Raw genomic sequence first — 12,750 nt, forward strand, 5'->3', positions numbered from 1 at the left:
AAGGTACACGGATGGCAAGGCCGAAATCTGTCAATGTTTGCCCTTGCAACTACTTCTAATCTCTTCTTAGTCGCCAAGTTACGATATGTTATGCAAGTATTGTTCATGTCACGTACTAACCTACAAAATATTCATAGAGTCATTGCAGTGTTTATTCGGGGAGGAAGTTAGGAGTGAACTAGTCGAGCTAACCTCTTCTTGTCTGTCAGAAAAGGTGGGCTTGGCCTGTCGCATCACCTTATCAGACAAATTGTGTCACGTTTCATATATCGGAGAGATCAGTGTGACCCATTTTTGCGCGCAGTTATGCAAGTTTGCTTACACAATGCACTACCTGAATTCATCGTTTCTACAAATAAGACTGCGATGCATCGTATAAAAGGTTATGGCGCGAAGTTGTTGTTGCGTTTCGCGTGCTTAAGGTAAGATTTTGCTTAGAATACTTGACTACGGTAAAAAAGAAAAAGCTCTACAAGGATTTACTCGATGTTATGTTACCTCTACCAGTGTGCAGAACCATATACCCTGGAAGCTGTGGACATGACTTCTTGAAATGGGTCAAAGGAATGCCCATGCGGCCGCAGGTAAAATACTTTTTCTTCAAGCTCCATACAAACACATTACCTGTAAAAATGGGGCTACAAAATAAATGAATCATTGTGCCGTGGACAGTCAACTGCATATTGTGCCAAAAACCAGGGGCAATAGAACATATATTCATTGAATGCTGGGACCCCATATTTCACTGAGACATCCTTCAGCGAACTATCAAAAAGGACTTGCCAATTACACCAAATGGAATCCGATATTTATCAGTTGAGAATCACGGCAACATTCCGTACGACTTGATAATAGTACTCAGCCTCCATAGTATACTGAAAACTAGAATGTCGGTAAGACATGCCGACACTAACGCTCGGCCTCTAAGGGAAAATTTTATTGAACATGTAGCGCATATGCGAGAGCTTTAACGTTCCCAGCCAGAACCACCTGATTGGGTAACACTCTTTGATGATTTGATCATTTTCAAAAGGTTTTGAAATCCTTTTTAATCCTGCTATCTGTATTATGTAAACAGGCAATAACGAAAAAAAAATCGCCTCGTTGGTCTATGGGGTAAAATTCTCGCTTCGGGTGCGAGAGGTCAACGGTTCTAATCCTGGACGAGCCCATTTTTTGCTTTTTCCTTCCGCATCAGTATTACTTCAGATTACAGCGCTAAATTATCCTAACTTGCGTGACTTGAACAGCGTAGGTCTTCCTAGAAACTGTAACGGCCTCTCACTCACGAAGAAACGAAAATATCAATCGGCTCTCTCACTCATCTCCTCACTTGTGTTGCACAGGCCCTTCAGCCACCATAAGCAGTCTCTGCGACAGCTCGGCTCGGTAGTCTATCAGCGTGATTCTCGCTAAGGTACACAAAGACCCCTCCTTCATATCCCGGAGGAGGCCTCTCATTATTTCGTCGAGCATAAGTATTACTACAGAGAAGAGCGCAAAGGCATTGTAATTTATTTGAGCAGCGAATTTCCCACTGAAAACTGTAACGAGCACCCAGTGACGAGGAAAGAAATAATATTCCCCTTTTCAGAAGCGCCTGTCCAATTTTGTTGCACTCCCTTAAAAGCCATCGAAAACGCCCTACGTGAACGTTCGGCTTTGTTTGTTTACAGATAGGGAAGGGCGCCTAATCTGTTGCGATGTTGATATCAGTGGTACGAGTTTTAGATTTGTGTGTGTTTATGCCCCGAATGAGTTACGTTAACGCGAGTGTTTCTTCTTGTCTCTAGAACTTCAATCTTGTACTGATGTGCATTGGTCCTCTTCGGAGACTTTAATTGTGTATGTAACGCGCAAGATCGTACGTCACTGAAGCTGAGACACGATCAAAGTAGTGATGCTTCGCAACGCCTGATATGTGATTATCAGCTTGTGGACATTGGGGAAAATGAAAAGGTGGGATGTCGATATGCGCACTTCAAGGGTACCTCGCATACAAGGCCTGACCGAATTTATGTTTCACTTAGCGCGCTAGCTGTTATTTATGGTACACTGTGCATCCTATATTCTTTAGTGACAATTGACTAGTCTCAGCATCGTTTGGCAGCCGTCGCTACCAAAGTCGGCCTATGTGCTGGGAGCTGTGGAAGTTTAATAACCAGTTACTTTCGCGTGAGCATTTCTTAAATCGTGTTACTGAACTTACAGCTCATGTGTCATGCCGCAAGGATTTGACACTACTTGCTTTGTGGAAATTATTCAAACAGGAAGCTAAAATGATAGCTATCGAAGAATCATTAATATTAGCCTTTGAAGAAAAGAATAATTACAAAGCATTGTATATACTTTTCAGTGAATTGCACGAGATTGAATGCCTAGATCCGGGTCACTATATTGATGATATTTATAAGGTCGAGGCACAGTTACAAAGTTTGAACGCAGAAAAATACAGAGGTGCACTAGTGCATGCTCGAAAGCAGCGTTTCCTGGAAGAAAAGCCTGGCAGTAGGTTCCTTGGTGATGAGCGCCGACACGCGCTGTGTAAACAAATACTATAGATAGAGTACGGTGGAATTATTGTTAATGAGCCTACTCTAATAACTAAAGCGTTTTTTGAACATTATCAAAAACTGTTTCGAGACCATAAGCCATTGGATACAGATGCTGCCAAAAAAATTGTATCGTTGCTGCCCCAGTTAAATCAGGATGATTACGATTATACAAATGAAAACATTTATATTAACGAGGTAACTGCATGCACCGATTCGTTAGCGAAGGGCAAGACGCCCGGCCCGGATGATTTTACTGCCGAAGTTTATCAGTGTTTTCGTTCATATTTATCGCCATTATTACTTCAGGTGTACCGAGAGGCCTTGGAAGCAGGGTACCTAAGCGCAACGATCTACGAAGGACACACGGTCCTTATAGCCAAAAGCGATGATGAGACTAAATTGCAAAAAGTTGACGGATATCGGCCTATCTCCTTATGCAATGTGGATTATAAAATTTTTGCTATGGTTTTAGATAACCATTTGCATGTTGTGATAAGATCCGTGGTCGGTGATCATCAAACATGTGGCATCAAGGGCCGGTCCATTCAGACGAACATTCATGTTGCGAGATCGGTGCTAGAGTGTGTAGCTGAGGGGATTGGACAGGTGGCAATGGTGCAGCTAGATCTGGCTAAGACGTTCGACAGAGTGAATCACTCATTCCTATTTACTGTACTAGAGCATATATATATCGGATCTCTGCTCCTTAGAGGAGTCAGGATATGTTATGCTAATGCATCAACGAGATTGATAGTGAATGGGTCCCTCTCCGATCCAATTAGCCTTTATCATCAGGACGACAAGGATGCGCTTTGTCGCCGCTTCTGTTCTGCTTGTATTTAGAGGCACTTTGTATGAGCATTCTTAAAGAACAAGTTTTCGAAGGGTTTAAATTACTGACTAATGAGGTTCGGGTTCTTGTGTATGCAGACGACGTGGCCTTTTTTTGTGCCAATAAAAAGAGTGTAAAGGCTACTCTTGAAATTACAGAAGATTTTTGTGCGGCGTCTGGTGCAAGCGTTAACTTTGAAAAAAAGTTCACGGTTTTGGTTTGGATTATGGCTCAGAATTTGTCATCACATTACGCAGGCATTCAATGGAAAGAGGATCTGTGTTATTTAGGTGTGTCTCTCTCACAGTATAGAAATAGCAACGCTCATTGGTTGGGAGAAGTTGGCAAAATTCAACATAATGTGAATTCATGGCGAGGGCGGAATTTCTCAATGTTCATTCGTGTTGAAGTGTGCAACTTGTTCTTAGCTTCCCGTCTTATGTATGTGCTGCAAGCACTGCACTGCGCATGACTTCGCCTTCAGGCACTGCATCGCGTGTTTGCTACTTTTATTTGGAGTTCGAGCTGCGCATCGATGCGGCTCGACAATCTGTTCCTCCCCTTTGAACGCAGTGGTCTAGGATTAGGACACCTTTGTCAGGCGAATTGTTTCTCGCCTGTTTTTCTTTCGAGAAAGTGACCATGCGTTTTTGCGTGAAATGTTGCAACTGCGTTTAGTTCATTATGTTCCTAATATAGTAGTGTCATCAAATGTCAAAGATGTCCCACAGGCTCCTTGGGGCTTTCTCAAGGAGGTTGTTGACACATTTCTTTTCTTGAAAGTTAGATTCAGCCTAGAGTACATGTTCACTGCCAGTCGAAAAGCAATTTCTGCGACCCTGGTGGACTCTATTTTCCTAAGATCCTTTGTATCGTGCACCTTATTTAAGCCAACCTTATCAGGATGTACATAAGCGCGTCCAAAAAATGTGTGCACCTCCTGCAGTTAAAACATTTTTCTTTAAATTACATTCAGAAACACTTCCTGTTAAAACTTGGTTAAATTCGAGGGGTTTCTTTGTGCCGTGGTCAACAAACTGTCGGCCTTGTCCACGTGCCAAAACCATAGATCACTGCTTCATAGACTGTAGGGAGGCTGTATTCCTTTGGGACATTCTCCAACGGACGCTTCAAAAGGACATTGGCATAACTTCATATTCAATTAGGTTTCTGCCGTTTAAGGTTACGGGTGGTCCTCCCTATGACATGTTCATAGTACTTGGCTTATATAGGCTGTGGAGAAGTAGACTGTGTGTCGCCATGCCGAAAGCCCGCGATCTACAAAATCCTTTTTTCGTGAAAGTGCGGCCTATGTAAGAAGTGTGAACTCTGTGCAGGACCCTCCGCCAGGCTGGATGCACTTGTTGGATGCATGTGTGTGTTTGCCTGAGTTTTAAGTGCGTAGTTGTGTCAACGCTGTAATACACTTTCAGTTTTGTTTTCCGTGAATTAATGAAAAAAAATTGGCTCATTCTGCTTCCGGCAGCCGAGCTGAGCGGTCAGCAGAATCATGGGCTCCAGTGGAGCAGTGACAGCGGCCACTTTTGGCCGCGGAAACAGGCTAAGTGACGATAAGGAATATGCATTTATCTTGCTTCAACTGCCTAAAGGACAAGTGGTGATTAACACCGTATTTTTGCACGGTGATGTTCGCGCCAGACCTTACAAGGTCGAAGATTTTAGAGACGCCCTACTGCCGACGGGACTGTTGCCTGACGTGGTATGCATAGGGGCATACCAGATCAACCACGTCTGGGCAGTGACCCTCAGTGACGCGAATGCCACAAGAAGGATGCTGGACCTTAAGGAACTACAAGTTAAGGGATGACGGTGCGTCATCGTTGACCCGCAAGACCAGCAAGTGAAGATTAGGCTTCGCTGGTTGCTGTACAGCGTTGCCGACGAGGACGTCCGGACGGCGTTCGCGGCTTTCGGCAAGGTGGAGGAGGTGAGCCGTGAGCGGTGGCGCGTGGAAGGCATGGGGAGCAAGACCTCAACGACCAGGACCGTCCTTCTCAAAGTGAAGGGCAACGTGAAGATTGAGGACCATCCTCATCAGATCCGCGTCGGCGGTGAGTTGGCCTTGGTCGTCGTTCCTGGTCGACCGATGCAGTGCCTGCGCTGTGACGGCACGGGACACGTCCGCCGAGAGTGCAGAGTCCCCCGCTGTTCCGGGTGCAGGCGTTTCGGCCACGTCGACGCTGACTGCGTCAAGTCTTATGCCGCTGTGACAGGCCCACCAGCTATTGACGTGGCGGCAGAGCACGTGATGGACGTTGCCGAGGCGGAGGATGCGGCTAAAGGAACCGGTGACATGGTGTCGACAGCCACAACTAGTGGGACGACTACTCTGGAGGTAGACGGAAAGGCGGCTGAGGCTACCCAGAAACCGAGTAGGGCGGAACAGGTCGCTACGACTGAGGGGCAGGCGACGGGAAGCGTCAGTGAAGATGCACCTGACGACGCGATCGCAATGCAGCAGGACGAGGGCGTCACCGACGACGACCGTACTGGGGCTCTTGCTGCCTCCGTCAAGTGCACCCACGAGCAGACGAGGGACCGCGAGGATCGGGCGACCAGCACCAGTGAGGGACCGCCGACGAAGACGCCTCATGGGAGGCGGATGGGATTCAAGCCAAAGCCCAACATACTGCCTGAAAAGAAGCCTGTCGACAAAGCGCCCACGCCTAAGGACACCAACAAGCCGGAACGTCCCGGAGGCGGCTAGCCGATGGCTTGTCGTGAGCGGTAAGCACCATGCTCCGGGCCTACTTTTCTTTTAGATCAAGATGGCTCAAATACCGTCCCTTACGATTGCCACATTAAACGTGAGAGGGCTGGCGGCTAGTCGTAGGCAAAGTCAGGTCCTACGGTTGGTCACTGACCACGACATAGACGTACTAGCCGTCCAGGAAACTAAGGTTGAAGGAGAGGAGGAGACCGGGAGCATGGTGCGACGTTTCACGACTAGGTATTTTGTGGTGGTTAGCCAAGCGGTAGGCACGGCTGAAGGGTGCGTTTTTCTTGTGAAAAAGCTGCCTGGACTGCAGATTCAAAGTATTTTTTCGTGTCAGTCAGCAAGGATTGTTCTCTGTGATATTGTTATGTGTGATGCTGAGTTCCGCGTCATATGCGTATATGCGCCGAATTCAGTAGATGAGCGCGTCCGTTTTTTTTTCGAACCTTACAGAATATGTATGTTGTAATATGCGCGTGATAGTGTTAGGTGACTTTAATTGCGTCTTGAGTGCTGGAGACAGAGTCAATAATGCAGGTGTGCGTGACCGAATCAGTGAAGTGTTATCAAATTTAATTAATGAAAATGAACTCGATGATGTTTATGAATGCCTGGAAGGGGGGCGTCAAGTGACTTTTACACGTTTTCAGGGCAGCAGCCATGCGCGTTTGGACCGAATGTACATTTTATTGGATACAATTGCAAGGTGCCACGGTTACTGTGTAGTACCTGTGTCGTTTTCAGATCACTGCCTGGTGAAATGTAACGTAGGTATAATGAAAAGGAGACATGTATTTAACTGGGACATGTGGAAAATGAATGCCTTGTTACTAAATGACCAGCCCTTTTTACAGGTAGTCGGGATGCGGGTAATGAAGTTCAATGTGATGCTGCGGGAACAATCGTCGAGAAGTGGGAATGTTTTAAACAAAAGGTCAAAATGAAAGCGATAGAAAGATCGAGTTGTAAAAAATTCGAGAAGGAAATGAAAGAAAAGGGTTTAAGAACACTGCTTGGGCAGCTGCTAACGCTCGAGTGCAAAGAGCCTGGTGCGTACAATGACGATGTGCGAAACGTCAAAGAAAAACTTGAACTGTTTGACAAGGAACGCTATCAAGGAGCCATCGTGCGAGCACGAGAAGATGCACTAGCGGCAGGGGAGACCCCGACGAAAAGGGCGCTTGGTTTAGAGAAGGCGTATGGACGAAGAAACCATGTCGACCAGATTTTAGTGAATGGGAATGTCGTTGAAGACCGTGACAGCATTCAGCGCGCCTTCTTTGAGTACTATCAGTCGCTCTTCGCATTTCAGGAAGCGAATGTTGAGGGTTTTAAAACAGGTTTTCTGCATCGCATGCCACGTTTGAGCAATGACGTAAAAAAGCGATTAGAGGAAAAAATAATGGAGAGCGAAGTCGAAAAGGCAATCGACGATTTGAACTTGGGTAAATCACCGGGACCTGATGGACTCAGCGCGGCACTGTATAAAGCTTTTAAAAGAGAGCTGGCGCCTTTGCTTGCTTGCACATGTATTTAATGAAGCATACGAAAAGAAATCACTACCATCTTCCTTTGGAAAAACGCACACCACTCTAATACCGAAGAGCGATCAAGTAGACAAACTCAGATTCGTGTCATCCTACAGACCGATTTCACTAACAAACGTCGATTATAAAATATTTATGAAGGTTTTAGCTAGCAGGCTTCAAGGCGTCATCAAGGAAATAGTCGCAGACCATCAAACTTGTGGCATCAAAGGGCGATCTATTTTTTCAAACATCCATAAGATGCGGTGTGTGCTCGAGTGCTGTGACGTCTCCGGTGGCGGTGTTGCAGTACTTCAGCTCGACCTAGAAAAAGCGTTTGATTGTGTCGCTCACGTTATTTTGTTTGCCATCTTAGATCATGTTAATGTCGGTTCCATCATCACTGAGGGCGTAGCCTTGGTGTACCAGAACTGCACAACAAGATTAATTGTTAACAAATCTCTGGGGGCCCCCATTAACATCATGTGTTCAGTGCGCCAAGGCTGCCCCCTCAGTCCGCTATTATTTGCTATCTACGTAGAAGCAATGTGTGTAGCAATTAATGAAAATGACGGAATACGGGGTTTCAGATTAGCAGCGACCGAAGTGAAGTTGCTCGCATATGCAGATGACATTGCAGTGTGTTGCACTGACAAACCAACTGTAACGGAAACCATATCTGTAGTACAACATTTCTGCGCCGTAACGGGTAGCAGAGTAAACTGGGGCAAATCGCCAGGGCTGTGGCACGGGGACTGGTTTTCTGCACCCGACTATTTCGCGAACGTGAACTGGGTGAAATCTCCGACCAGGTATCTGGGTGTTCCCCTCGACAGGTATAATAGCAGCGATAACCAAAGAACGGAAAGAAAAAGTAGACAAATGGAAAGGTACTAACCTGTCTATTTTTGCAAGAGCGACAGTTTGTAACGTGTTTTTTATTACTAAGTTATATTACGTCTTGCAAACGCTGTATTTGTTCTAGAGTAAATGTGCAAAGGCTGCACAGAGTGTTCACAGTTTTCATCTGGGGATCAACATGGGAAAGGTGCAGCCGAACAAATTTGTTCAGAAGAGTGAAGGATGGGGGTGTGGGCCTGGCGCAACTTTTTGTTCGTCAAGTTGTAAACCGATTTTTGTTTTTTCGCGATGTTCGCGATCCTTTTCTGCGCACCGTATGTCAGCTAAGGTTGAGTAACGCTTTGCCGGCACATGTTGTTAGCACGGCAAGCATGACGGGAATGCTGCGTGGTTATTTCAAGGAAGTGGTCGACAGTGTACATTTCCTTTCTGTTCGTTTTACTAATGATTACCTTTGTGAAGTGAAAAGGAAAACTTTGTATAGAGATGTATGCGACATTGTTTTCCCAGTGCCCTTGTACAGAGCCATATACAGTGGAGGGCCAGGACAGGATGTACTTAAAAGAGTAAAACACATGCAGGTGCCACCAGGGGTAAAGACCTTCTTCTTTAAGCTACACACAGGAACGCTCTCCGTGAAGACGTTTCTGGAGGAACGGGGTTGTCTCGTACCTTGGGGGTCGCACTACTTGATATGCAAGAAGCCCGAAAATATAGATCACGTTTTCCTGCATTGCTGGGCGGCAGTTTTCTTCTGGGACGTTTTAAAGCGAACCCTGAAGAAAGAGCTACCGGTGGACCCCCAAGGTATCAGGTATCTGGCCATTAAAGATGACGACGGGGTTCCCTATGACTTTGTTATATTGAATGCTCTACACTGTATATGGCGGGATCGTATGGCAGGGTACCATTGCGATCCTGACGCTAGGCCAGCTCGTGCTTACTTCAAAGAATGTATGTCGCGATTTATTGAAATGCAGAAAATAGAAGAATGTGCACCGGAGTGGCTGTCGAGGCTAGAACCCCTGACAGCCATGAAGGAAATTTAGTTTGACAAAGGCAGTCCAATATGGACAGACGGCTCTATTGGGCGGTTTCTTTCCTTACACACCTTCCTTTTTTTTCTAATGGTTGGATTTGGTGATACACTGTGTGCTAACTGTATCGTCTGAGCAATGTCGAAGACCGGAAATAAATAAAGAAATAAAAAAATTGACTCATTGGTCTAGGGGTATGATTCTCGCTTCGGGTGCGAGCGGTCCCAGGTTCAAATCCCGGACGAGCCCATTTTTTTCTTTCCGCATGAGTATTACTTCAGATTCCCGGGCCTAAGTATCCTAACTTGCGCCACTTGAACAGCGTAGGTCTTCCTCGAAAGTACAAAGAGCTCTCACTCAAGAAAAAACGAAAATATTAAACGGCTCTCTCAGTCATCTCCTCACTGATGTTGCTCTGGCACTTCAGCCACAGCAAGCAGATTTTGCGGCAGCTCGGCTCGGTAATAAATCGGCGTGATGCTAGCTAAGGTACACATAGACCCCTCCTTCAGATCCCTGAGGAGGCCACTCATTGATTGTTCCCTCGAGCATAAGTATCACTACAGAGAAGAGCGCAAAGGCGTCGCAATTTACTTTATTTGAGCACCGAATTACCCTCTGGACACTGTAACGAGCACCCAGTGACGAGGAAAGAAAATAATATTCCTCTTTTCGGAAACGCCTGTCCGATTTTGTTGCACTCCCTTAGAAGCCGTCGAAAACGCTCTCCGTGAACGTTCGGCTCGTTGGTCTAGGGGTATGATTCTCGCTTCGGGTGCGAGAGGTCCCGGGTTCAAATCCCGGACGAGCCCAGTTTTTTGTTTTTTTCCTTCCGCATGAGTATTACTTCAGATTCCAGGGCTAAATTATCCTAACTTGGGTTCCTTGATCATCTAGGTCTTTCTCGAAACTGCAAAGAGCTCTCACTCACGAAGAAACGAAAATATTAATCTGATCTCTTAGTTATCCGCTCACTTGTGTTGCACAGGCCCTTCAGCCACCGCAAGCAGTCTCTGCGACAGCTCGGCTTGTTAATCTCTACACCTCAGACTCCGCCCAGGCGGCGCTGCGGAAGAACCCGTCACCAGCGTCCCCATCGCAGCCTTGGCGCGAACTGAGTAGTGCAAAAAGAGCTGTTCGCAAGCGAAGGTGCATAGGCCACAATGGACCCTTCTCTTCCGTTTGTGTTGAGGCACGGTTTCTTAAAAATCAAGGACCTTGAAAGCTTCCGCCCGTCCACGCTTCGGAAAGGAAGCTCAGCAGGGCGAAGTACGTGTACAATATAAAATATTCTCAGCTTTCATTCGGCGCGCTGCAACTCGCAAGCACAGAGAGCATCAGGTTTGTCTGTAGGCATATCAGCATAAATATCTAAGCATTCCAAATTGGTTCATATTGAATGTGTCCTGAACACAAGACTTAAGTATGTCCTATATTTTTATGTATTTTATCGTAATGTTTTGTCTCGCAATTATTTACAGAGTTAATCATTTAAATACCTTTTCCAGGGCAGAAAACATTTGCCAAGGCAGTAAACAGCGTGCGATCATAACGAAAGTTAGCTTCCTACAGTGCCTACGCGCTGCATCTTTCTTTCTCGCAGGAGCTACAGCATCGCTCAGTAGCTTAATTTGTACTTTTCGCAGACGCTTCGGGCAACAAGCGCTCACAAATAAATGTAAATAAACGCGACATTTTTTTTCTTTACACACGTGCGTTACTTCGCCATTACTGATCCAGTGCTCCTAAAGCAACTTTATTGCTCAAATTTGAAAAACGCAGTCGAGCAGGCTCAGCACATTGCGAAGCGTGCTTGTTGTATCGGTGCAGGACATACAAAATACCGAAAGTAGAAATGAGCGCGCGATACAACGATGCTCTAGAACAGGATTTTGAATTCACAAACGAACCAAAATGTTTGGTTAAGCTGACCTGCCAAATGTCTCCGTCCCACTTGTTGAGTCAAGCGGAGGCGGACGTCTGTTAAAAGGTGGAGATATCGATGGCACATAAGCAGGATGGTTCGCAACGTAGTTTTTTTCTGTTACCAACGAAGTGGCGGCTGCAGGTTCTTGACTTTTCGTTTGGTGACCACGGTCCTCCGTCAGGGCTACGCAACACAGTTAGAGAAGAATAAAATTGTCGGACTTTCTCATGCGAGCCGCTTTGTTGTGGGGAATGCAAATAATCCGGTTACCCAACAGGTTGAATGGGCCGTATCCAGCGCTCTCGCCTTTCCCCTTCGTACAATTGCGATGGAAATCGGTAAAATTGAACGTTGTTATTCCGTCCTTCACGTTCATGTCAATTTACAACACAACAGTTGCGTCGATTGAGGCGTTTCTTCGTAGCGCGCGGAGCTATCGCGGTTGACGTCGTTTCACCATCAGTCTAATAAGAGAGCCAGCAAGCGCTTTATGGCCGTTCGGCGGCGCGTCCGACTATCGGAGAAATTCATAGCTCTCTGTCTGGGTGTTAAATGCGCAAAACACTCGCAATATGGACCAAAATATAGTTAAATCCTTGTTTCGCAGTCGCTAGCTGCACAGGCAACTTAGCAAGAGAGTCGGGCTTCGCACTACTCTATTACTGCCTCTTCGCACCAGCAGCTTGCGATACGCGTCTTGCAAAACTCCAGAGTCTGACGTCCATTGGCATGATTCTCGCTAAGGTACACAGAGACGCCTAGTTCAAATCGCGGAGGAGGTCACTGATTGATTGTTTCCTCGAGCGTGTGAGTATCACTACAGAGAAGAGCGCAAAGGCATCCCAATTTACTTTGCTTGAGCAGCGAATTTTTCACTGGAAACTGTAACGATCACGCAGTGACAAGGAAAGAAAATAATATTCAGTTTTTTAAAAGCGCCTGTCTGATTTTGTTGCACTCCCTAAAAAGCCATCGAAAACTACACCGTGAAGCCTGAATTTTTTACAGACCACTGTTTAGTAGCTGTTTCATGGGGTCCCCGAAAATTTCGCAAGTTTGTTCCAAGCTGGGAACTGTGGAAACTTAATACACAACTTTTACGAGGGTCAACTTTTGCAAACAAAGTGAAAGAATTATGGCTACAAATAACCCAATGTCAACTGCTTCCATTGTTTGCTCAATGGGAAATGTTCAAAAATAGAGTAAAAAATGAGGCGATTGCCATTTCATGTGAGCTATCTCATAGAAAAAAAGCTGAAAAGCATTACCTTCATG

General features: G+C 45.9%; 1 long non-coding RNA gene and 1 other non-coding gene across 2 annotated transcripts in view; both read left to right on the plus strand.

Annotated features, from left to right (window-relative positions):
* LOC135916755 (uncharacterized) overlaps nucleotides 1–12,750 on the plus strand; it is a 218,629-nt gene that overhangs the window by 25,799 nt on the left and 180,080 nt on the right. Inside the window, exon 3 of the long non-coding RNA XR_011507472.1 lies at nucleotides 508–584. This is a non-coding gene — a long non-coding RNA (uncharacterized lncRNA). The remainder of the gene's footprint in view (nucleotides 1–507; nucleotides 585–12,750) is intronic.
* TRNAP-CGG (transfer RNA proline (anticodon CGG)) lies at nucleotides 10,289–10,360 on the plus strand. Its single transcript has one exon. It is a non-coding gene; the product is annotated as a tRNA-Pro (tRNA).

The sequence above is a fragment of the Dermacentor albipictus genome, chromosome 7, assembly GCF_038994185.2.
Source record: "Dermacentor albipictus isolate Rhodes 1998 colony chromosome 7, USDA_Dalb.pri_finalv2, whole genome shotgun sequence".
NCBI lineage: Eukaryota > Metazoa > Arthropoda > Arachnida > Ixodida > Ixodidae > Dermacentor > Dermacentor albipictus.